Here is a 24,813-nt window from a genome sequence, read left to right on the forward strand (position 1 = left end):
AAATAGGGATATTGAGGTAGAAACATTTTTATCTTTATATGAAAAACTGGAGATTTGGACTTAACATACTTACCTTGGGTTTTGGTAGAAATTGCTCCTAGGAAATAGAATTGAAGTGGCCAGTAAACTTGATTTGTCTTTAGTATCCATTTCCTTCCTGTGGAAGGTATAATAATGGCCTCCTAAATGTGGAGGCCTGGTGGCACAGTGGTTAAGAGTTCAGCTGCTAACCAAAAGGTTGACAGCTCCAATTCCCTGCCTTTCCTTGGAAACCCTATGGTGTAGTTCTACTCTGTCCTATAGGGTTGCTGTGAGTCGGGATCAACTCGAAGGCAACGGGTTTGTTTTTTTTAAATGTGTTCACATCCTAATCCCCAAACCAAAAACCAAACCCATGGCTGTCAAGTAGATTTTGACTCATGTCAACGCTATAGGACAAAGTAGAACTGTCACATAGGGTTTCCTAAGCTGTAATCTTTTCTGAAGTAGACGGACACATCTTTCTCCCTTGGAGCAGCTGGTGGGTTCTAACTGGTGACCTTTCGGGTAACAGCCGCGTGCTTAACCACTGAGCCCATAGGGCTCCTTAGCCTAATCCCAGGGACCTGTAAATATGTTACTTTCTATGGCAAAATGTAATTAAATATGCAGATACAATTAAAAAAAAAAAACTTTTTTTTTTTTTTTTAACAATCCATTTACCTTAAAATAGGGGGATTATCCTGGATTATCCGAATGAGTCTACTACATGGCCTCTAAGTAGAAGAGGAAAGCAGAGGAATTGATCAGAAATGCCATGATGAAAGAAGAGGAAAAAGAGTTTGAAAGAGAGAGACTCGCCCACCATTAGCAAATTCGAGAAAGGAAAAAGACAGCCATGAGTCAAGGCATGTGGACAGCCTTTAGAAGTAGGAAACCACTCTCAGCTGACAGCAAGCAAGGGAATACAGATTTCAGTTCTATAACATGAGAAGCTGAATTTGGCCAAAAACCTGAATGAACAAGGAACTGGATTTTCCCTTAGGGTCTCCAGTAAGGAATGCAACCCTGCCAACATCTTGACTTTAGCCCGGTGAGACCCATGTCTAGAGTCTGACCTACAGAATCATTAAGATAATAAGTTGGTATCGTTTTAAGAACAAAAGTTGGTGGTAATTTGTTACCAAACCCCCCCCCCAAAAAAAAACTAATACACTCACTATCAGCAAACTTATTCTCTCTTCTTGACAACTAACAAGTGTCAAGGTTTCTGTGGTCTGAGACAAAAACAACAACTGAGAATATTTTCCACAACAAATTACTAGGAACTTCATGTTATGTTTGTCATGACTTATGCACATATTAGAAGCTAACTGTCTGGAAATGAAGAGAAACATTGAAAGAAGAATATGGCAAAATCTTTTTAGAAAAGTTAGGTGGGGCACAGAATCTTCTCAGAAATTCTCTAAATGTATGTATCTAGGAAAGTGTATACTTTTTGTCTCACATTGTTGTTGTTTCAGTGCCTTGAAGTTGGTAACCTTATATATAACAGAATGAAACGTTACCTGGTCCTGTGCCATCTTCACAATCACTGGTATATTTGAGTCCATTGTAATGGCTGTTGTGTCAATCTATATCATTGAGGGTTTTGTTCCTTTTTGCTGACCCTCTGCTTTACCAAACACCATGCCCTTTTCTAGCAATTGGTCTTTCCAGAAAACATGTCCAAAATAAGTGAGCTGGAGTCTTGATATCCTCGCGTCTAAGCAGCATTCTTGTGGTACTTTTTCTAAGACTTTTTCTAAGATTTGTTCATTCTTCTGGGAGTCTACAGTATATTCAATATTCTTTGCCAACACCATCATTCAAATGCTTCGATTCTTCTCTGTTTTCCTTTTCCATTGTACACTTTCTCATAGATATTATGTTATTGCAAAGACCATGGCTTGGTTCTGGCTCACCTTAGTCCTCAAAGTGACATTTTTGATTTTTAAGATTTTAAAGAGGTCTTTTGCTGCAGATTTGCCTAGTGCATTGTTTGATTTCTTGACTGCTGTTTCATAGATGTTGATTTTTGATCCAAATAGAATAAAATTGTTGACAACTTCAATTTTTCCTCCGTTTGCTGAGTGTAGGATCTATGAAGAATGTGTTATAAAAAGATACACTGACAACCTGGTTTGGGACTAGAAGGAAGCATTTAGCAGAAGAGTAAAAATGTGGAAATCATCACATATCAGGAAGAATGGAAAGTATGTATGGTCTGGAGAAAAAACAACTTGGTTTAATAGGACCATTGCCTACAAATATACAGGAGAAAAGAAGTAATTTCTTTTTCTCTTTTACTACCCTGGTGGCGCAGTGATTAAACTTTGGGCTGCTAACCAAAAGGTCGCAGTACGAATCCATCAGCAGCTCCTTGGAAACCCTATGGAGTAGTTCTACTCTGTCCTGTAAGGTCACTATGAGTAGGAATAGACTTGACAGAAATGGGTTTGTTTGTTGGTGTTGTGTAAAAGTTATACATATATATAAAAAGATTTATGAACATAGTGTTTTGATATATTAATCAGCATAGCCTCCCTCTTGCTCTCTGGTTTTCTGTTTAGCCTGTGACCCTTCTTTCTACTCAGCCAGCATTTAGAGTGTTTGGTATTCTGTCTCAGAAAAAGGGGGATAGAAAATAAATGGAAAAATAGACTAGCAAATCTCGGCTTCGAGGGATTTGGAGCATAGAGAATTTGGGTTCAGAAAAAACACATCACTTTTAAAAGTGCACATAATTTTGTGGATTGGAAAACAAAGTAAATTGAAATGAGATAACGGAGGTCTGAGATGAGAGAACAAAGCAGGCAGGGTGAATCATTACAGAGAGATATCCCAGCCTTCGAGGAAAGGAAGACCATTCACTGTCAATGCCAGAGAGTCATGTGAGAACAGACTCAGAACCCACAGATTTTCTAGTCTTCACTTGATTGAAATCATAAACCACCTAATCTGAGGAGTTTGGATAAATCTATCTCCATTTTGACATCTACTCCCCTGCCACAAAAAATAACCAACATGTTTCCCATTGACTGCCTAAGAAGGTTCATTCCTGTGTGAGAGCCCTCATAATTTGCTCAACTTCATTGAACTTGTATTTCATATATTATATAGGTCATTATAAAGACATTGCTTACAGTTAGGATAATCCAGTAATTGAAAGGGAAAGCCTATGAAGTGTTTCTGAGTTGAGACTAGATATGCTACAAAAAAATCCTGTGTATGGTAGAATATAGATCAGATTTGTATCTCACAGTGTTTGGTGGAACAGCAGCAATTCTCAAGTAATTAAAATTTAAAATGAGTACAATAATATATATGTTTGAGAAATGCTTAGTTACCGCAGGATTTTGCAAAGCCTTTTGTTATCCTAGTACGTTCTGTAAATCTTCATGAGAAAAAACGGAGTACACAAAATTACCCAAACTTATTTAACTCTTTGGTTTTCTCTTCTATTTTTAGAAAAAAAATCTATTCACATCTTTCAGAATGTTATTATTATTGTTTTAACTGTTGGGAAAAGGTGGACTAAATAGTCACTAGCCTTCACAAAGCTCTCCGGTTCTCTGACTCTTTAATGACATATTTTTCTTGGGTTTAAGAAAAAAAATAATAAATGGGACAGATCAGAAGAACATATATGGCATTAGAACATAGAATTTAATATATCATAAACCTGGGGACTCCAAAGAAGGACAATTCAATTTGTACAGTGGGGCAATTTAATTGATTATTCTGGAAAAGTTAACTTTATATCACATAATAGTAGTTGAAGGAAAGAATAAACTGCTGTAACTAACAGTTCCCCATCAATTAAAAAAAAAGAAAGTTAAAAAACAAAGAAATTGAAGAATCAGTGACCTAGAGTCTTTCTATTGGTCAACCCCTGTAACTTTTTTTCTCATTTGATTGGTCAAAACTTGAGTAAAAACGCATCCATGTGCCAGCTCACAGAAAAGAGAAGATGATGGATGAGAAGGAGTGCATGCCCACAATTACAGGAAACAAGGGAATGGCACTTATCATTTCTGTTTACATTCTGTCATGGATTGAATTGTGTTCCCCCAAAGTATCTGTCATCTTGGCTAATATCGTGTGATTGTCCACCATTTTGTCATCTGATGTGATTTTCCTATGTGTTGTAAATCCTACCTCAATGATGTTAATGAGGTGGGATTATTGGCAGTTATGTTAATGAGGCAGGACTCAACCTACAGGATCAGGTTGTGTTTTAAGTCAATCTCTTTTGAGATGTAAAAGACGGAAGCAGAGAGACAAGGGAAGCTCATACCGCCAAGAAAGGAGCACCGAGAGCACAGTGTGTCCTTTGAATCTGGTTTCCCTGTTTGGAGAAGCTCCTAGATCAGGGGAAGTTTGATGACAGTGACCTGCCGACAGAGAGAGAAAAAGCCTTCCCCTGGAGCTGGCATCCTGAATTCAGGCTTCTAGCCTACTTGAATGTGAGAGAACAGACTTCTGTTTGTTAAAGCCATCCATGTGTGGTGTTTCTGTTATAGCAGCACTAGATAACTAAGACACATTCCACTGGTGATAACTAGCCATATGGTCAAATCTAGATGCAGTAGAGGTTTGGAAATGGAATCTCTAGTTGAACATCTATGGCTCTGTTACTACATAAGGGCAGGATTGGTTTGGGTGAACAAATAGCAGTCTTCAGCACACATATGTCTAAAAATATATATATTTTTAAGTAGTTCAAAAAGTTAGAAATATAGATAGATGATGGATGGATAGATGAATGGATGGATGGATAGGTAGGTAGGTAGATAGGTAAGTAGGTAGATAAATATAAAAGATTATAGATGATGATTGTCATGGATTGAATTATGACCTCCCAAAAATGTGTGTATCCATTTGGCTGGGCCATGATTTCCAGCATTGTGTGGTTGCCCTCCATTTTGTGATTGTAATTTTATATTAAAAAAGATTAGGGTGGGATTGTAACACCACCCTTACCCAGGTCACATCCCTGATCCAATGTGTGTGGCCTGCACCACCTTTTATCTCTCAAGAGATAAAAAGGAAAAGGAAACAAGCAGAGTTGGTGACCTCATGCCACCAAGACAGAAGAACAGGGAGCAGAGCGTGCCTTTTAGACTCGGGGTTCATGTGCAGAGAAGCTCCTAATCTAGGGGGAGATTGACCAGAAAGTCTGTCCTCCAGAGCTGACAGAGAGGGGAAGTTTTCCCCTGGAGCTGATGCCCTGAATTAGGACTTTTAACCTACTTCACTGTGAGAAAATAAACTCTTTGGTAAAGCCATCCACTTGTGGTATTTCTGTTGTAGTAGCACTAGATAACTAAGACAGTGATCAGTTTGATCTTTGAATGAAATAAAAAGTTATTCGGCATAAAAGCAATGAATTCTATTGGTGAATAGATGCACACTTTTTTTTTCTTTGTAATTCATTAATGATCTTACATACTTTGGGTTATTGTCCATTCTTGTCCCTTATTTCCCATTCTTCTTAACTTTTTCTCCTTTATATCAGTCTCAAAAAGGATTTATCCATTTTATTTTTAAAAAGATTTTTGTTTTTGAAGAACAAGCTTTTGGGTTTATTTATTGTTTCTATTTTTTTTTTCTTTCTCTTTTTTTAATATTAGTTTCTTTTACAACAGTAATATTTATTTTTTAGTGCATGTTTTGTTTCTCAATATTCTGAGTACTGATTTCCTTTCTTTTGAAAATTTTTAAAGTTTTGAGAAATCTTCTGTCTCCTTTAGAATTGATAAATGTTTTTCCTTTTAAAAGTTTGTTTTTTTTAAGATATTTTTTAACTATGGCTTTGGTTTACATTCTCAGTCAGTAATTACCATTGAGAAAGTACCTTGTTTTCTCGCTAGTTAATATTTTGGAGTGTTATCATTTATCTTCAACATTATTGTGTTATGACCATATTGACCATATAGTATGATTTATAACATCTCTACTTCTAAATATTTGTTAAAATACTATTCATCAGCTATATGACTGATTTTGTGTGTTTCCAGAAATATACTAAGAGGTATGTGTTTTCTATTCACGATATATACGTATTTCCTATGTACTCATTAAATTGAATGTATTAATATTTTATTCAATATATCTATTTTCTTTTTTTTTTTTTATACCTGACAATTCTGAAAGAGGTGCTTTAAAATCTACCAGTGTAATTATGTTTTTATGAAGACCTCTGTACATGGTAATCAGAAAAACAGAAATCTTGTGAGGTATCTCAAGTAGGGAAAGGTTGAATATGGCTAATTGTGTCCTGACAGAACTATTATAAATGCTGGGAGAACAAAAGCCAGGGACCTCTCACTACCTCTGTATGTGGACTCTCTGAAGAGAGTCAGGAAGTTGCAAGAATCTCACAAACCCCTGTTGTTGATCACAGCTGCCTCCAGAGCCAAAGTAAATGCTTATCAGGAAAATGCACAAAAGTCATTGGAAAATTTTGTCTGTGAAATTGCTTGAAGAAAAACACTATGACTTTGATCTCTCTTTCTTTGCCCAAACCTCATCTTTTTCTGGAAAATAAAATTTCCTCTCTACAGCTTCTGAAATTCAGATGAGAGCATAGAGGAAGGGAGATTATACTGAGTTCCAACAGGTAGTCTGTCATATTCTGCTTTCATTTCTATTAGCCTTAAAATTTATACTTTTAGCTAGTATGTGGTTTTCTGTATACAGGTTTAAATCTCTTTAACATTCTTCAGAAATTTTGTTCTTTATTCATAATTCCCTCTTTATCCTGTTTAGAGCCTTTAACCAGGCATATAAACTTGTCTGATTTTAAGACTGCCATTTCAGCTTTCTTCTTGTTCTCCCTTTTTGTTTCCCTCCTTTCCTTCCTACCTCCTTCCCTTCCTTCCTTCCTTTGTTCCTTCCTCCCTCCCTTTCTTCCTTTTTTTCCCTGAATTTACCTGCTGTCTCTTTGGATACCTGTTTTTATAAAACTTTTTATTTTGCAATAATTTTAAATTTACAAAAAGTTGCAAAGATACTAAACAGTGCTCACAAATACCCTTCTCCCAGATTCCTATAATGTTAACATCTTTCATAACCATGACATGATTATCAAAAACTAAGAAATTTACATTGCCACAGTACTATTAACTATAGTCCTAGTCCATCTGAGTGGCAATTCCACTCTTAGAAACCCCAGAGGCTGTGGCTCCACCCTTTGAAACTCCAGAGGTCGTGGCCATACGTTTTGAAACTGAAACAGTGCGGGTTCCTGTTTTACTTGTCTCTTCAGCTTCTGCTTTCTGGTTCCTTGGCTTCTTGGCCCTTGGGCCTCACGCCTGCATCTGCCCTCCTGGAGCAAGTGTTCCAATGCTCTTTAGCTCCACTTATAATGTTGCCAATGCCTCTATGCCCTTAATTGAAGAAGGTTCTTGCCTCTCACTGGTCAAGAATGAACAGGTAAGGCACGGAGAATTTTTCCACAAGAGCAAAGCTTTATTAAAACAGGCTTGCAGGTGGGGATGAGGAGGTTCTAGGCAACGCTTACCCCCATCTCCCAGAACAAAGAACTTGCATGGGTTTTTAAAGGTTTTTGAGCAGGAAAGGATTAATCTTTATTCATAGGTATAGGCAATGTTTTCCAGAAAGTAGCCCATCTAGGCAGGGATATGTTAACTACGATGCATATGCAGCAACTTTCTAAGATGGCTTCAAGATGGCTCCAGTCCTGGGGGCTTTAAGGATTCATATCAGGACTTATTATTGGATGCTGCACCTGTGCATTCCCTTGCTCCCTGAGTTCAATTCCTGGGGTCCGACTGTAGCCCTCTGTAGCCCCTGGTGGAGGATCACATAGCAGTTAGAGGTGGATGTTGTGCCCATGTCCCTGGGGCTGGATCTTTCTGGTTGCTGTGGGAAAAAACAGCTCTGAGAAAATCTGTGACCTTTAACATTAGGTCGACTTGACTCATTGTTCCAGGATGTGTTTGGTCTGTTGGTGATTGTCCCTTATCATCTATTTGCAGCTTCAGTTACATACAATGTTAAAGCTGACCTCAGGGGCCTCCGGATTCCCAGTATTAATAAGTGCCTTGAGGCACCCCACTCTACCAATAAACTTCAGCAGGAAGGAACTCAGCTCTCTAGCTCCATGGGTCAGCTCCATGGCCATGTCAGGCTGGTCTCCTGGTTCTGCTGCTGCCAGTTCACTGCTGCTGTTTCTCATCATCTGTACTTCTCCAGTGTTAACACTTCTCCTCACTTCTTTCTGAGTTGCTATCCATTCATGGTTTCAAAACCACTTCCACATTTTAGGTATTTGTTAAAGCAGCACCCCACTCCTGGTACCAAATCCTGTCTTAGTCATCTAGCCCCGCTGTAACAGAAGTACCACAAGTGGGTGGCTTCAATAAAGATATATTTACTCTTTCATAGTTGAGTTGGCTACAAGTCCAAATTCAGGGCATCAGCTCCAGGGGAAGGCTTTCTGTCTCTGTTGGCTCTGGAGGTAGGCCCTTGTCATCAATAGTTACCTGGTCAAGGAGCTTCTCAATGCAAGAACCCCAGATCCAAAGGACACATTCTGCTTCTGGAGCTGCTTCCTTGGTAGTATGAGGTCCCCATGTCTCTCTGCTCACTTCTCCCTTTTATATCTCAAAAGAGTTTGGCTTAAGACAATATCTAATTATCATGGATTCAGTTATGTCCCCCCAAAAATGTGTGTATTAACTTGGTTAGGCCATGATTCCCAGTATTCTGTGGTTGTCCTCCATTTTGTAATTGTAATTTTATATTAAAGAGGATTAGGGTGGGATTGTAACACCCTTACCAGGTCACATCTCTGATTCAATGTAAAGGAGTTTCCCTGGCGTGTGGCCCACACCACCTTTTATCTCTCAAGAGATGTAAGGAAAGAGAAACTAGCAGAGAGTAGAACCTCATACCACCAAAGAAGAAGCACCAGGAGCACAGCAAGTCCTTTAGACCTGGGATTCCTGCATAGAGAAGCTCCTAGTCCAGGGGAAGATTGATGAGAAAAGCCTTTCTCCCGAGCTGACAGAGAGAGAAAGCATTCCCCTGGAGCTGATGTCCTGAATTTGGACTTCTAGCTTACTAGACTATGAGAAAACAAAGGTCTCTTTGTTAAAGCCATCCACTTATGGTATTTCTTTTATAGCAGCACTAGATAACCAAGACACCAATCTTGTAGATCTCATCAGTATCTCATTACATTACAGTGATAGGATTTACAACACGTAACAAAATCACATGGTAGACAATCATACAATACGAGAGAACATGACCTACTCAAGTTGAAAGGCATTTTGGGGGGACACAATTCAATCCATGACACTAACTCCTTGTAAAAATGGCTTTGGGGCAGTGTCTGGCCTCATCCAACCCCATAAGGGGGAAGAAGAACCAAGATCAACTGTGCAAGGCTGACTCCCATGAGGCGGTGACCAGACAAGCCTTCTCTCTTTGCCATCTTTACAAATTCTGACACCAACCGTCCTTCACACAGCACTCTCTAAGTATCTGCTGGGTTCAGTAATTCATTGCAATGGCCACACAGAGCTCAAAGACCATACTCATGATTATGGGGTTTATTATAAGGGAAGTAACAGTTAAAATTCAGGCTTGGGTACACTCAGGATACAGTTCTTTCATCAACACAGCCTCTCCCCAGCTGTGCTCACAGGCACGTCTCTACCTGGCCCTCAGGCTCTGTTCAAAAGCACTCAGTTTTTTCTCTCCGTGGGTAGAGAAACCCACTATGCCCTCTCCTGCTGCAGGGTCTCTGCTTCTGGGTCTCTACTTCCTTGGTGTTGTGGGCACCTCCTCTTCTGCTCTGGAATTGGCTCTCTTTCAAGGTCAAATTGACCAGTTCCCTTGGTAGACCACAACCACCCCATCACACAGTCAACTGGGTGGGAGTTTACAAGACCATGGCTAGAAAGGCCACACAAAAGTAAACAATCAGTAATCAATCACACTGCACCCATAATAGTATGAGAAACAATTTATCAACTGGAGCACCGTGTTTATGTACAATTCTTTTTATCTTTAGCTTAACAGTTTCCAGAGAAACACTCCTTTATTTTTAACTTTGCATTATTAATTAGTTTTTGTCTATTTAAAATAGCATATAGACAATTTTTGTTTTACTTGTTTTTTTTTTAAACTTAATTTGATAGATTTGATGTTTTGAGAGGAGTGCACGTCCAGTTAAAATGAGAAATGTTTCCTAACAAAATATAAATTATGAATAGACATTCTATTAAATATGTTTCCCAATGAAATTTAAACTATCAGAATCAATCTAGAAAAAAGCCTGAATACACAATAATCAACTAAGGGAATGAAAGTCTTTAGTCATTTTTTATCATTTAAAAAAATATTAGAACCAAGTGTTTCACGCATGAGTTAAACCTAATATATAAAGAATAGAGTATTTTAATGTTTAAAATTTTCAAGATGACAATAAAATATATATATATATATATATACATATATATATATATGCCCGCAAAATAACAAACAGTGGCCAGGTAGGGGTATATTTCAGTAATGAAAATATGAATTAATACATGAAAAGTCTACAAACATAATTTGTATATCAATAAATTTACTAAGAAAACACATCAAATCAATAAATGTCAAAAAATTGATAAAATCAATCTGCCAGAAATAAAAGTAACTTTAAAATAGAAACAAATTAAACTACTTAAGTACAATATAGAATATTCATCAAACACATAAAGTAGTACTTTAAATGTTGAATCATTAAGTCCATTTAAATGAAAATCAGCAACTTGTCAGAGATATATCCCATCTACGTTATTATTCAGATGTGTCTTGGGGCTTCTAGACTCTAATAGCATTTTACAGCTATGTTGTGTATCAGGTAGACAGTAGTTACATGTGACAATTTAAATATAAATTTATATTAAACAAATTTAATTAATAAAATTATTTTTTCAGTCACACTAGGCACATTTCAAGTGCAGATTTTAAAACATTTCTATAACTGCAAAAATTCTATTGGACAATGCTGTTCTAGGGTATGCAATTATACAGGATGCAATTAGGCAAAATAATGAAATAATATGTAAAACTGTTGAAGAAAAATAGATAAAATCATATCCTTAGCTGGTTATATTATTGTGTATCTAAAAAATGAGACATACTAAAGATTATATTAGTAAGCAAATTTGGTTAGGTGGCTAGATATAAGATAAATGTGAAAACATCCATAGATTTTTTATTATGCTAATAATAAGCACATGTTTTTGTTGTTGATGGATGCTGTTGAGTCCATTGCAACTCATACCAACCCCATGTGACAAGGTAGAACAGCACCATAGGGTTTTTTGGCTATAGTCTTCACAGAAGCATTTCACCATGTCTTTCTGTGGTGGAGCCTCTGTGTGGATGTAGACTGCCAAGCTTTTGGTTAACAGCCAAGAATAGGAAAAACTCTCCTGTTAAAAATATATAATATTAACGACAAATGTAACAATAAAGATATCTGACCAATATAAAGAAAATGATAAAAGTATAAAACTCACTTGAGCTAATAGAAAGATATGGTATATCCTTGGATAAATTAATGTAATTAAAACTCCAGTTTGTCAAAGTTGTTATTTAAATAAATGTAACTATAATTAGAATACGCATGGAGTTGGGGGAATTGGATAAAATGATCATAAATCATATAATAAATTCCCTAGGACAACAAATAGTATTATGAAAAAGTACTATAATAAAGCACATTGCTTACCTGATATTAAAATGTATTACAAAGCACTTGTCATTAAATCAATAAAAATGATTAAGATTATGACAAAGCTATTTTTAATAGTACATAAAGTTGAAACAGATCCAGAAGTTATGAGAAATTAATATATGACAAATGTTCTGTCTTAGTTCAGAGACAAAAGGTAGATTAATTCACAAGAAAGTGCTGGCATAGCAGACTATCCATCTGGAAGGAAATAAACTTCAGACATCTTATACAACCTACATGAAAAATTAAACACAAATGTAGTAAAGACTGTAATGTTTTTAAAAGTCCTGAAAAAAGGCCTCTGAGATTGTATCTAAAATCTTGAAACTAGGAAGAAACAGGCAAGTATTCCAGCAACTACAAATGGATATTTGAGGGTATGGAAACTTAAAAAAAAAAAAAAAAAACACTTTTGTAAAGCAGTAGCCATCTAGAAACAAATTTAACGTGTGGGTTTTAAGCAAAACAATATTTATAAAGTTTATGATTGATAAGCTTAATATTTATTATATATTTATATATATACACATATACATAATATATATGTATTATAGCTCCTCACGTTAGTAAGCTTATTCTACGTAGATGAATAATCAATGTCCACGGAAGCAGCAGTCAAGAAATCCAATGATGTGGCAAAAAACCTTTTTAAAAATCCTAAAAAGCAAAGATGTCACTATAACGCAGATGTGCCAGACTCAAACCGGGGTCTTTTCAATCTCCTTGTGTACATGTGAAAGCTGGACAATGAAAAAGGAAGATAGAAAAGGACTTGATGCATTTACATTGTAGTGTTGGCAAAGCTATTGAATATACTGCCAGAAGAATGAACGAATCAGTGTTGGAGGAAATACAGCCAGAATGCCCCTTAAAAGAGAGGATGAGGAGACTTCATCTTATTTACTTTGAATGTCTTCAAGAAAGACTAAAATAGAAAATGACATCATGGTTGGTAAAGTGGATGGCTGGCAAAGGCAATGGAGGCCTTCAGTGAGATGGTTGATTCCAACTCATAGCGACCCTATAGGACAGAGTAGAATTGCCCCATAGGTCTTCCAATTCTTATGGAAGCAAAAATTTTTATAGGCTATAAATTTTTATGGAAGCAAACTGCCACAGTGGCCAAAACAACAAACTGATCAATAGCAACAATCACGAAGATGGCGCAGGACAGGCAACGTTTAGTTTCGCTGTAAAGAAGGTTGCGATGAGTCAGAGCCGACTCTGAAGCAAGTAACAATAACAAAGAATCAAACTCAGTAAGAAGAGTATACAGCGAATAATACATAAATCATGAAGAAAGTTCTAGACAAATCAGAAAAGAAGAGCTAAATAAATGCTTCAATTTACTAGAAATCAGAGTAATAAATCTAACTACAAAGATATTGTCACCTTTCTAATTAAAAAAAAAAAAAGATTTATTCAGAATATTGGTGAGAATACAGAATGAAAAACACCAGTGTTCTGCTGACAAGAGGGTAAATTAGTATATATGTTAGAAGAGATATTTGACAGTTCATTTTCAGTAAAAAAAAAAAAAAAAATTTATGTTTTGGCCAAATGATTTTAACTTTGGAAATATATCCCAAGAAAAAAATCAGAGAGCAAGAAAAAGTATGAATACAGTTACTGCAGAATTATATGTTCATTGTGAATAATCATAAGCAAAAAATTTCAATACTAAGTTAATGATAAATAGCTAATTCGTAATCAATAACAGGACAGAATGCAACATTGACAGTAATATGTCACTATTTTTAATGTCATGACAAGAGGCTTATGAAAAAATTATACACGTATGAAATAAGGTAACATTTGCACGTACTGTTTTGATTTAGCTATAAAAATGTATCGATAATTGCTGAAATAAAAATGCTACAATACTCTTGAAAATAGAGGTTGAATATTCTGTTTTACAATCTCCTATATTCTGTATTTTTCTATAGTGAACAAGTATTGATTTTATAATCAGATATAAAACAATTTATAGAAATAAAAGAAAATTACTGCCTAGATATATTTGCTTTTTAAGTGTTTACTTATGTTTATGTCATTGTCACAAAAACCCTTGTAGATTGTTGCAATTATTGTTGTTATTTAAGTTCAGTCAATCAGTATATACTGGAAGCAGCTGCATCCAGATCTCCTTGGTCCAACCTCACGTCGTTTCTGTTCTTCTACACTTCTTTACATGTTGATTGGGTAAAAAATAGACACCTTGCACGTGGATCTCTTTTATAGCTATTGAAATCTTTATTCTGATACTCTTATCTTTTATGATTGTAGATTAAATTTCCACTTCTGAGGGTTTTGGGAAGAATTTCCCTTGAAGGATGGGAGCATTCACAATGTCAGCCATTCAGGAACAAGGTAGACTCAGGTTAGAAAATAAGACTTGGAAAGTTGTGTCATAAATTGGAGAGACAGTTCTTTGTTGCTTTAGGCCTTGATCTTTTCAGACTTCGATCTTTTTAGACCTCTCTATGATCTCTACTAGGTTAAGGGAGACAGGAGTCCCAAGAAGAAAGACAACCTGAGTCAAAATGATATCCCCAAATATGATGCAAGACTGTTATTCCATTCTGGAGTTTAATATCTTTCTGATGTCCCTGAGCGAATGAAAGTTTTAATAAATATTACAGTGTAATCTAAGTTCTGCTAGGAGCCACATCAGGTAAAAGAAATCAATGTTCTTGAGGCCAGTATGATGGTACAATTACTAGTGAGATATCTAAGGGGAAAGGGACCCAGGCACACACCTCACAAAAGAATTCCTCCTCTGTTGATATATTTGAAGAGTTGGATTTTTGTTCCATTAAGAGAGTTAAGAGGGATTCCTTTCATTGTTGTTGTTAGGTGATGTCAAGTCGGTTCCAACTCATAGCGACCCTATGAACAACAGAATGAAACACTGCCGGTCCTGCGCCACCCTCACAATCACTGCTAAGCTTGAGCACATCATTGCAGCCACTGTGTCAATCCATCTTGTTGAAGGTCTTCCTCCTTTTTGTTGATCCTCTACTTTACCAAGCATGATGTCCTTCTTCTCCAGGGACTGGTCCCTCCTGATAACATGTCCAAAGTACATGAGATGAAGTCTTACCATCCTCGTTTTTTAAGGAGCATTCTGGCAGATTTCCTCTAAGACAGATTTGTTCGTTCTTCTGGAGTTCATGGTATATTCAAAACTCTTCATCAACACTGTAATTCAAAGGCATCAATTCTTCTTTGGTCTCTCTTATTCGTTGTTGGTTCCTTTCATAAAAACCCAAAACCAAACAAGCCCATTGCTGTCGAGTCTGACTCTTAGTGACCCTACAGAACAGAGTAGAACTGCCCCATTGGGTTTCCAAAGAGCAATTGGTGGATTCAAACTGCTGACTTTTAGGTTAGCTGTCAAACTCTTAACCGCTGTGCTACTATGCTTGGTTCCTTTCATAGCAGTATGTAAATCTTTGAGAGTTTGAGTAAAATGCCCATTACAGTGGTATACAAAAGAATAAGCCAGGAGATTGGAAAGAATGGCCTTATCTGAGAGGGAACTGAGTCTAAGCTTCAGAAGTTAAAAGCTGAGAGGAAAAGAAAGTGAATGAAAGAAAGGCAACTCGCAATGAGAAGCAAAAAAAAAAAAAAAAAATAGCCTTACTCCCCTCTCTCCTAGAAGAAAAGAATATTTTGGGAAGCTTATCTTTGAATAAAGCTTACTTTGGAGTAAACAGTAGCCGAGTTGGTCATGTACTGTAATGCCACTTACAGATTCAAATGAAGTGGGAAATTAAGATAATCAAGCACAATGAAGCAAAGGAGTATTTTCTCATTAAGGTGGCAAACTAGCATGAGCTGCTGGCTTGCTCTCTGAAAATCAAACCTGGTGAAGATACGAAAGTGAAGGACAAGCATGAATCCCAGTAAGTAATAAAACTAAAAACAAACAAATACTTGTGAGAAAATGTAGGAGACTGAAGGCACTTTTGAACTGGGAAGGAGGTGGGTTCCTGAAGTCTGAGATCGAGTATTGCTGGTGGTGGCAATGGGTGACTGTTGTGAGCTATGAAAATTTAGCTATGAAAAGCATGAGCTGTGATAAACAACAAAGTAGAAAAACAGCACAACAGATACAGCTGAAAAGAGCAAAAATAAAAATTCAATGCTGAGATATTGAGAATAATTATTTAAGTGCCAATTCCAGGTCATAATAATATGAGAAAGATGGGAAAAATGAATGGGATGCAATATTTGAAGAAATGATGGGCATATATTTTCCAGAGTTAAAAAGTAATAATAATTCCACTCAATAGAATTTATAGAATGCCAAATGAGAAAATAAATAATCCACACAACTAGATGAAATATAAAGCAATTTAAGATAAAGATAAAGCACCTATAATAAATAATAAGTTTGCCAAAAACACCATATGCAAAAAGACATGGAGAAAGTTTTTTTCTTTACTTTTTTTTTTTTTTACTAATTTCCCTGTATTGTGTGCTGTCTTCCCCTTCACCTAAAGTAGTTCTTATCTACTATCTAAATAGTGAATACCCCTCTCCCGCCCTACCTCCCTCCCCACTCTCCTAACCACAAAAGAAAGTTTTCTTCTCAGTTTAAACTATTTCTCAAGTTCTTATAATAGTGGTCTTATACAATATTTGTCCTTTTGCAAATGACTAATTTCACTCAGCATAATGCCTTCCAGGTTCCTCCGTGTTATGAAATGTTTCACAGATTCCTCACTGTTCTTTATCCATGCATAGTATTCCATTGTGTGAATATAGCATAATTTATTTATCCATTCATCCGTTGATGGGCACCTTGGTTGCTTCCAGCTTTTTGCTATTGTAAACAGAGCCGCAATAAACCTGGGTGTGCATATATCTGTTTGTGTAAAGGCTCTTATTTCTCTAGGATATATTCCAAGGAGTGGGATTGCTGGATCATATGGTAGTTCTATTTCTAGCTTTTTAAGGAAGCACCAAATTGATTTCCAAAGTGGTTGTACCATTTGACATTCCCACCAGCAGTGTAGAAGTGTTCCAATCTCTCCACAGCCTCTCCAACATTTATTATTTTGTGTATTTTGGATTAATGCCAGTTTTGGAGTGAGATGAAATCTCATTGTAGTTTTGATCTGCATTTTTCTCATGGCTAATGACCATGAACATTTCCTCATGTATCTGTTAGCTACCTGAATGTCTTCTTTAGTGAAGTGTCTATCCATATCTTTTGCCCATTTTTTAATTGGGTTATTTGTCTTTTTGCAGTTGAGTTTTTCCAGTATCGTGTAGATTTTAGAGATCAGGCGCTGATTGGAAATGTCATAGCTAAAAACTTTTTCCCAGTCTGTAGGTAGTCTTTTTACTCTTTTGGTGAAGTCTTTGGATGAGCATAAGTGTTTGTTTTTAGGAACTCCCCGTTATCTAGTTTTTCTTCTACATTCTTTATAATGTTTTGTACACTGTTTATGCCATGTATTAGGGGTCCTAATGTTGTCCCTATTTTTTCTTCCATGGTCTTTATCGTTTTAGATTTTATATTTAGGTCTTTGATCCATTTTGAGTTCATTTTTGTACATGGAGTGAGGTATGGGTCTTGTTTCATTTTTTTGCAGACAGATATCCAGCACCATTTGTTAAAAAGACTGTCTTTCCCCCATTTAACTATGTGGATGGACATGGAGAAAGTTTTGAAGTTCTAAAAATACGATATTTATAAAGATAGAATGGCTATAAATGAGTGAATTGTGTGGTATGCAAATTATATCTCAATAAAAAAAATTTTTTTTAATAGTTGTATTAAAAGCAACAACAAAACAAAAACCCAGAGTGTGTAAACTTTTTAACCAAGACAAAGAAACTTGATATACTAATGGAAAGGAAGGAAGGAAGAAAATAGAAAATACAATACAAAAAAAAAAAAAAAAGGCAGAAATAAGACCTAATGTAGAAGTTAATACAATATAGAAGTGTAATTAATTAAAATCACTATTTCTTAGGTTAGGTTAAAAAACTGTAGTAGTTTGTTCTCTATAACAGATTCACTTAAAACAGAAGATAATAAAGAAAAGTTGAAAACTAAAAAAAAAAAAGAAAAAAATGTACCAGGCCAATGTGAGAGGAGAAAAAAAATTGTCAGAAATCTTACATCTATCAAAATAAAATTGTGAGTCAAAAATATCATAAGAGGCAAAGAAGGATGTGATATAGTGGTTAAAAAAAAAATTCACCGTACTAAAGATATATAACCTCAATATATATCCCCAAAATATATTGAACAATTGGCAGAACTACAGGGAAATAGATGGATCAACCTTTTTAGTTGAAAAGTTTAATACGTCTTCTCAGAAGCTGGTAGAACAAAAGGAATAAAAGTAAGCACAGATGAGACTTCTGGCTTCTGTTCTGACTTGTAAAGAGCTTGGAAATCGTCACTCCCATTCTTACCACAAAGAAAAAACGGAACAAACAGGAAAGCAAAGACTTTTCTTAGAATCTTCAGAGAACTGAGGTTGTAGGGCAAACTGCCACCCTGAAATTTGGAGAGAAGGGAAAACCTAGGGTCACAAACAAGGTAAACGTACCTTAAGCAGAAACTGCTGTAGCCATAAACTAGTAGGGACGCTTCAGCGTTGATTTTGATAAATTGTTAGAGGCTGATTGTAGACTTGCAGGAGAGTCAAAAACTCCTGGAGCCTTTAGTCTTAGGGGTGACTCCACATTTTCTTAGGTTTTATCTCCAGGAACCCACCAAGTTCTCATGGTGAAAACCCAAGAAAGATTCTTTTACAATTCTGAAATTGTCTTTAACAATGGCGTCCACCGCGGGGAAAAGATTTTTTCTGAGCCTTATCCACCTCAGGAGTGCAAAGCAAAAGGTTTGGAGGTTCAGGTCCACCCAGAGGCATCTCAAAAGAAAGGCTTGGTGATATTTCCGAAAACACAGCCACCGAAAACCGGAAGGAGCGCGGCCCTACTCTGACACACGGGGCTTGCCCTGAGTCGGAACTGACCGATGACGACTGGTTTCTAACTAGTTTACTCATCTGGTGGAAGATTGGTTCTCCCATTCCGGTTGCTTTTAGCCCTCTTTTCTCACATAAGGGGATTCTTCACTGAAGAAACTTTTGTGAAGGTCACAGACCTGAGATACTGGCATTTCCTTTCAAATGGGGAAAATATATGTGCCCAACAAGCCCACAACTCTTTCACATAGTTCTGGTGGTTCTGGCAATGTCACAAGCAAATAAAAAAGAAACAATAGGTGTACATATTAAAAAGGAATAGATAAAACTGTCATTACTTGTAGATGGTATTGTTATTTATCTAGGGAAAAAAATGAATCAACAAGTTATTATAAAAATGAGAGAAATCATCAAGAATGACAAGCCTGCAAAAAAAATCAACAGTATTCTACTACAGCAATGATAACCAACTATAATATATAATAAAAATAAGATACCACTCATATCTACAGCAAAGACTATAAAGTATATAGAAATTAATCAAGCATACAAAACACCCACAAAACAGATTTGAAATCATTAACAAAAAGACATAGAAGATAATCTGAATAAATTACAAATTCTTACACTGGGAGAAAATTTAAGGAGGATATGACTTCAATTAATTAATTACATTCTTTATAATATTTTGTATACTGTTTATGCCATGTATTAGGGGTCCTAATGTTGTCCCTATTTTTTCTTCAATTAATCTGAAACTGTTAAGGCAATACAAAATAAAATTCTAGTGCAACCCTTGAGTAGCAGGTTAAAAGTACTTAAAAATTAATATGCACTTGTAAAAGTCTGTAATTAACAAAATCATTCCTGAAAAAAAAAAAAGCTGAAAAGTGACTCACTCAAAAAAAAAATTACAGTTTACTACATTGCCGTATTAGTGAAAATATTTATAGTATTGGAACACGCAGGGATAAAGAGTCCAAGGTAAGAGAACGGAAGTCCCAGAAACAGATATGATATTATCAATCACATTAATGTATTATGACGAAGTATGTTCCATAAACTGATGAAAACGAGCGGATGGTTCAGAAAGTATTTTGTAAAAAGTGCTTCACTATATTGCTACTAAGGACATCAATACGAAAAGTAAAATATGTAAAAGTTATTTTAAAAAATTCAGAGCAAAATATCTATTTTAAAATTAGGGACACATAAAGAATTCTTTAGTAGACCCTCATAAGCACAGCGCATAAGGGAGAGAGAGAGAGACAGAGGGAAAAAGCGGGAGAGAGATTTATTGGTATTAAAAGAAAGTAAAGAATTTCTGCTCAATAAAGGATGTCTTGAATTAAATTGACAAACAGAAAATTGAAGATAAAAATACATATGTATAAAATCGACAGACCTGAAGAAATTCTACAAATCGACAAGGAAAACAGTACTTCAATAAAATTGGACAAAATATCAAAATATATGAAGAGGCAATTTAAATAAGAGGAAAAACGGATGGCTACTATGTTAATGAGGTATTCAATCTCATAACTAATTAAAAAAATAAAAAAGTAAACCAACAATGAAATAACACTTTATTTTAGGAAGAATGATATTCCCAGGAGTTGGAATTGATATGTGGCTAGTGGAACCCTCAACATAGACTCCCAGTGTGAATGTAAACCGATGCATCCTCGTGGGAAAATACTGGTGATAGTCATTGACCTAAATATGCACAGAACACAGGCTCTAGCAGTTTTGATCCTGAGTACAGTCCTTACAGAAATTCTCTCATAGATAGATAAAGCGACCAGTTAGAGAATTTCCTGCACAGTGCTATTTATGATGGCAGGCAGGCAGTCGGAGAAGGATACCCAGCTGCTCATCATCAGGAAAGCAGATGTATAAAATACAGTGAGTGCAAACCAGAGTACTAAGCACCAGTAAGAAGAAACAGAATATATGTACGTATAGCAAGTTGGGTAGATCAAAACGTTGAATGAGAAAAAACAAGAAACAAACTATCATATGTAAATTAAAAAAAAAAAATCAAGCACACAAGATAGCAACTCACAGTTTGCAAGAAAAGTATCTTAGTTTCCTAGTGTTGCTGGAAAAAAAAAAATACTACAAATGGGTGGGTTTAAAGAACAGAAACATATTGCCTTACAGTCCAAATCAGGGCATCATCAGCTCTAGGGGAGGGTCCTTCCTTGTCAGTAGCTTCGGGCATTCCTTGGTCTTTCTTGGCTTGTAGACATATCTTCGCGTGATCTCTTTCCCCCATGCGTGTCTCTCCGTGTCCTCCGTTTTTATATCAGAAAAGATTAGTTTTATGACCCAACCTACTCTTGTATGGCCTCATTAACATAACAAAAGAAAAACTTCTACTCCCAAACAAGACCAGATTCACAGGTACAGGAGTTAAAAAAACAAAAGCAAACGAGAAAATATTCAGTCAATTCTGACTCACAGTGATGCCGGGTCTTACAGAGTAGAACTGCTCCTAGGGTTTTCTTGGCTGTAATCTTTATGTAAACAGATCTCCAGGCCTTTCTTCTGCAGCTTCTCTTGGTGGGTTTGAGCCACCAACCTTTAGGTTAGTAGTCGAGCAAAAATCATTTGCAGCACCCAGGGACCAATGTCGAATGTAGAAGACACAAGGCTTAGGACTTCAAAATATCTTTTTGGGAAACAATTCAATCCATAACACTACCTTAGCTTGGGATTCTTGGGAAATAATAGTGTGTTTTTATGCTGGAAGAGGAGAGTAGTGAGGAGAGTAGAGAAGAGAGAATGAGTAACACAAGAGAATGCTTGCTGAGAGTAATGATGATAGTGGGAAATGAACCGAAATATATTTAACTCTACTTTCTTCACCCAAGTTCAAAAAGAAATGGAAGTAAAGAAAATCCAGTACCAGGCGTCACAATCAGCAGGAAATATAGGTTGTGAAATCCCAAATAAGAAGATTCTTTACCTATTAGATTATTAAACCCATTGCTGTTGATTCAATTCCAACTCATAGCGACCTTATAGCACAGAGTAGAGCTGTCGTAGGGTTTCCAAGGAGCGTCTGGTGGATTTGAACTGCCTACTTTTGGTTGGCAGCTTTAGCTCTTAACCACTGGATAAACACAAATTTGTGTATGGCAGAAGGGAGTATTATAAATCGTGCCCCCCCCATTTATGTTGAAGTCCTAACGCCTGGTACCTGTGAACTTACATTGTTTGAAAATAGAGTCTTTGAAGCTGATATTGGTTAACATAAGGTCATAACAGGGTACGGTGGGTCCTAATCCAATCTGAGTCATGTCTTAGAAAAGAGAAGAGACAAAGAAAGACAGACAGAAGAAAAAAGGCCAGGTGATGACTGCATGATGCTGCAGCTGCAAGCCAACAAATATGTGGGGCTACCAGAACCCGGAAGAGACAAGAAAGGATCTTCCCCCAGGGCTTTCAGAGAAAACAGCCTTGCCTACAACTTGAATTTGTACCCCCAGTTGCCAGAACTATGAAACAATAAATTGCTCGTCTATAAACCTACCAGGTTTTTTTTTTTTTAACGACAGTCCTAGGAAACTAATACGGAGGATTTGCAAGTCCCTCCCCCCTTCCGAGTCAGAAAACTAAATATTTTTTGGTTTTGTTCAATTAAAATATAAATAAAATTCTATGATACAAGTAACCTTTCCTATATTACCAATATTTTCAAGAGTGATAGGAAAATCCAAGTGGGATTAGCAAGAGTCCATGAAACTAATCAGAGATAAGTGTTTACTAATATATTGCTAAGGGTGTTTAATTTAGCAAGGTATTGCTTATAAACTGTAAATTCCTTGGGTCTTGTGTAGACAATGTGCTGTCTTTGTGAAAAAATTTGCTTAATATTTGTTAGGACCCTTTAGCCAGCAGATGACAGAAACCCAACACAAACAAGTTTTAAAAACAACAAGAGAGTAGGCAAGAGGTATTGAATGTCATCTTACTTCACAACATAAAAAGTGCAGTTGAACTCACCTTCAAGTGAATGCACAATCTCAAATAACATTAGGATTTAGGGTCTATCGTCATGTTCTCTTTTTTTCTTTCTCAGACTCTTGTTGTAATTTCTGTCATTTCACTGCCAGCACTCTAAACTTAAGTACTATGTTTTAGGTACAGATGACTCAATTTTGACTCATAGTGATCCCATATGACCCAGAGTAGAACTGCCCCATAGGGTTTCCTAGGCTGTAATCTTTACAAGAGCAGACCACCAGGTCCTTCACCTGTGAAGCCGTTGGGTGGGTTCAAACTGCTAACCTTGCAGTTAGCAGCCAACCTTTTGGTTTGCAGCCAATGCTTAACCAATGTGCTATCAGTGCTCTCTTTATGTACTATAGAAACAAACAAACAAACAAAGAAACCCATTGCCATGGAGTCCATTTCAACTCATAGTGACCCTATAGGACAGAGCAGAACTGCCCCATAGGGTTTTCAAGGAGTGGATGGTGGATTCCAACTGCCAACCTTTTGGTTAACAGCCATTATTTGCACCACCACGGCTCCACACATACTGTATAATACTGTAGTATAGAAAGTTTCAGAAGTTTTCCATTAAAATACACATTTTAATTAAAATGTATTCTTTATTTTATTGTGATAAGATTAAAAATTTCAATATTGTGTACAAATGATCTATACCTGATACAGATATTTCATAATAGAAAATACAAAGAGAAGACAGAATGATTACAAAATAAATGCCAGATAAAAATCATTTTAAAATTGAATGATAAAAGCAAAGAATTATTATTTCTAATCTAAGATGAAATTTTAGTGTCTAAAGTATCGATTGTCTTGTCCTATAGTTTTGATCTTAACAAGAATTCTAGTCTTAGGATAATGTCTTCCAGTTTGCAATAAAATTCGTTGAATTATTGATTGCATCCCAAAGCACCTTCATTTCTGAGTGTTAGGATACATGTTGTTTCATATAAGCCCTTTTTCTTTATTAATGAAATAATATTATAATAAGGGAATACTGATATTCTTACTGTAATATTAAAATAATAAGAAATATCTCGCCTCCTTGTTCTGATTTTGATTTTTGCCTTTGGTATTGATATTGTTTCAGCTAATTAAGATTTTTTTTTTTATCATTTTCTGGTTTTATGCCTACTTTTATGTCAGCATCTTCTCTTTGTATTTCTTCTGTTAATGTGTTTCAAAAGAACTGTAGCCCATAGCAAATATTCAAAGCTAGAAAATGTCAGTGAACATTTTTGAGTGGTATTCAAATAATGTAATATTAGTATCCCCTAGCAAGGCTGCCATTGAATTATGGTGTTGGTGAAGAATATTGAATATACCATGGACTGCCAAAAGAACGAACAAATCTGTCTTAGAAGAAGTACAGCCAGAATGCTCCTTAGAGGCAAGGATGGTGAGACTGCGTCTTACATACTTTGGACATGCTGTCAGGAGGGATCAGTCCCTGGAGAAGGACATCATGTTTGGTAAAGTACAGGGTCAGTGGAAAAGAGGAAGACCCTCAACGAGGTGGACTAACACAGTGGCTGCAACAATGGGCTCAATCATAACAATGATTATGAGGATGGTATAGGACCTGGCAGTGTTCTGTTCTGCTGTACATAGGGTCACTGTGAGTCAGAACTGACTTGACAGCACCTAACAACAACAAGCAAGGTTAATAGCAGTACATAAAATCATGTATAAAAATTGCCAATTTAAAGATTAATTTTGCTTCCTAACTTTTTTATTGGAACACCATTCATAGAACTAGCATAAAGTACGACGCATGGCCAACTAACTGGAAGAGATCCATATTTATGCCAATTCCAAAGAAAGGTGATTCAATGGACTGTTGAAACTATGGAACAATATCATTAATGTCGCACAAAAGCAAAATTTTCTGAAGATAATTGACAAATGGTTGCAGCAGTACACTGACAGGGAACTGCCAGAAATTCAAGCCAGATTCAGAAGAGGACATGGAATGACGGATAATCATTGCTGATGTCTGACGGAACTTGGCTGAAAGCAGAAAATACCAGAGAGATGTTTACCTGTGTT

Source organism: Loxodonta africana, chromosome 19 (genome assembly GCF_030014295.1).
Source record: "Loxodonta africana isolate mLoxAfr1 chromosome 19, mLoxAfr1.hap2, whole genome shotgun sequence".
Classification (NCBI taxonomy): Eukaryota; Metazoa; Chordata; class Mammalia; order Proboscidea; family Elephantidae; genus Loxodonta; species Loxodonta africana.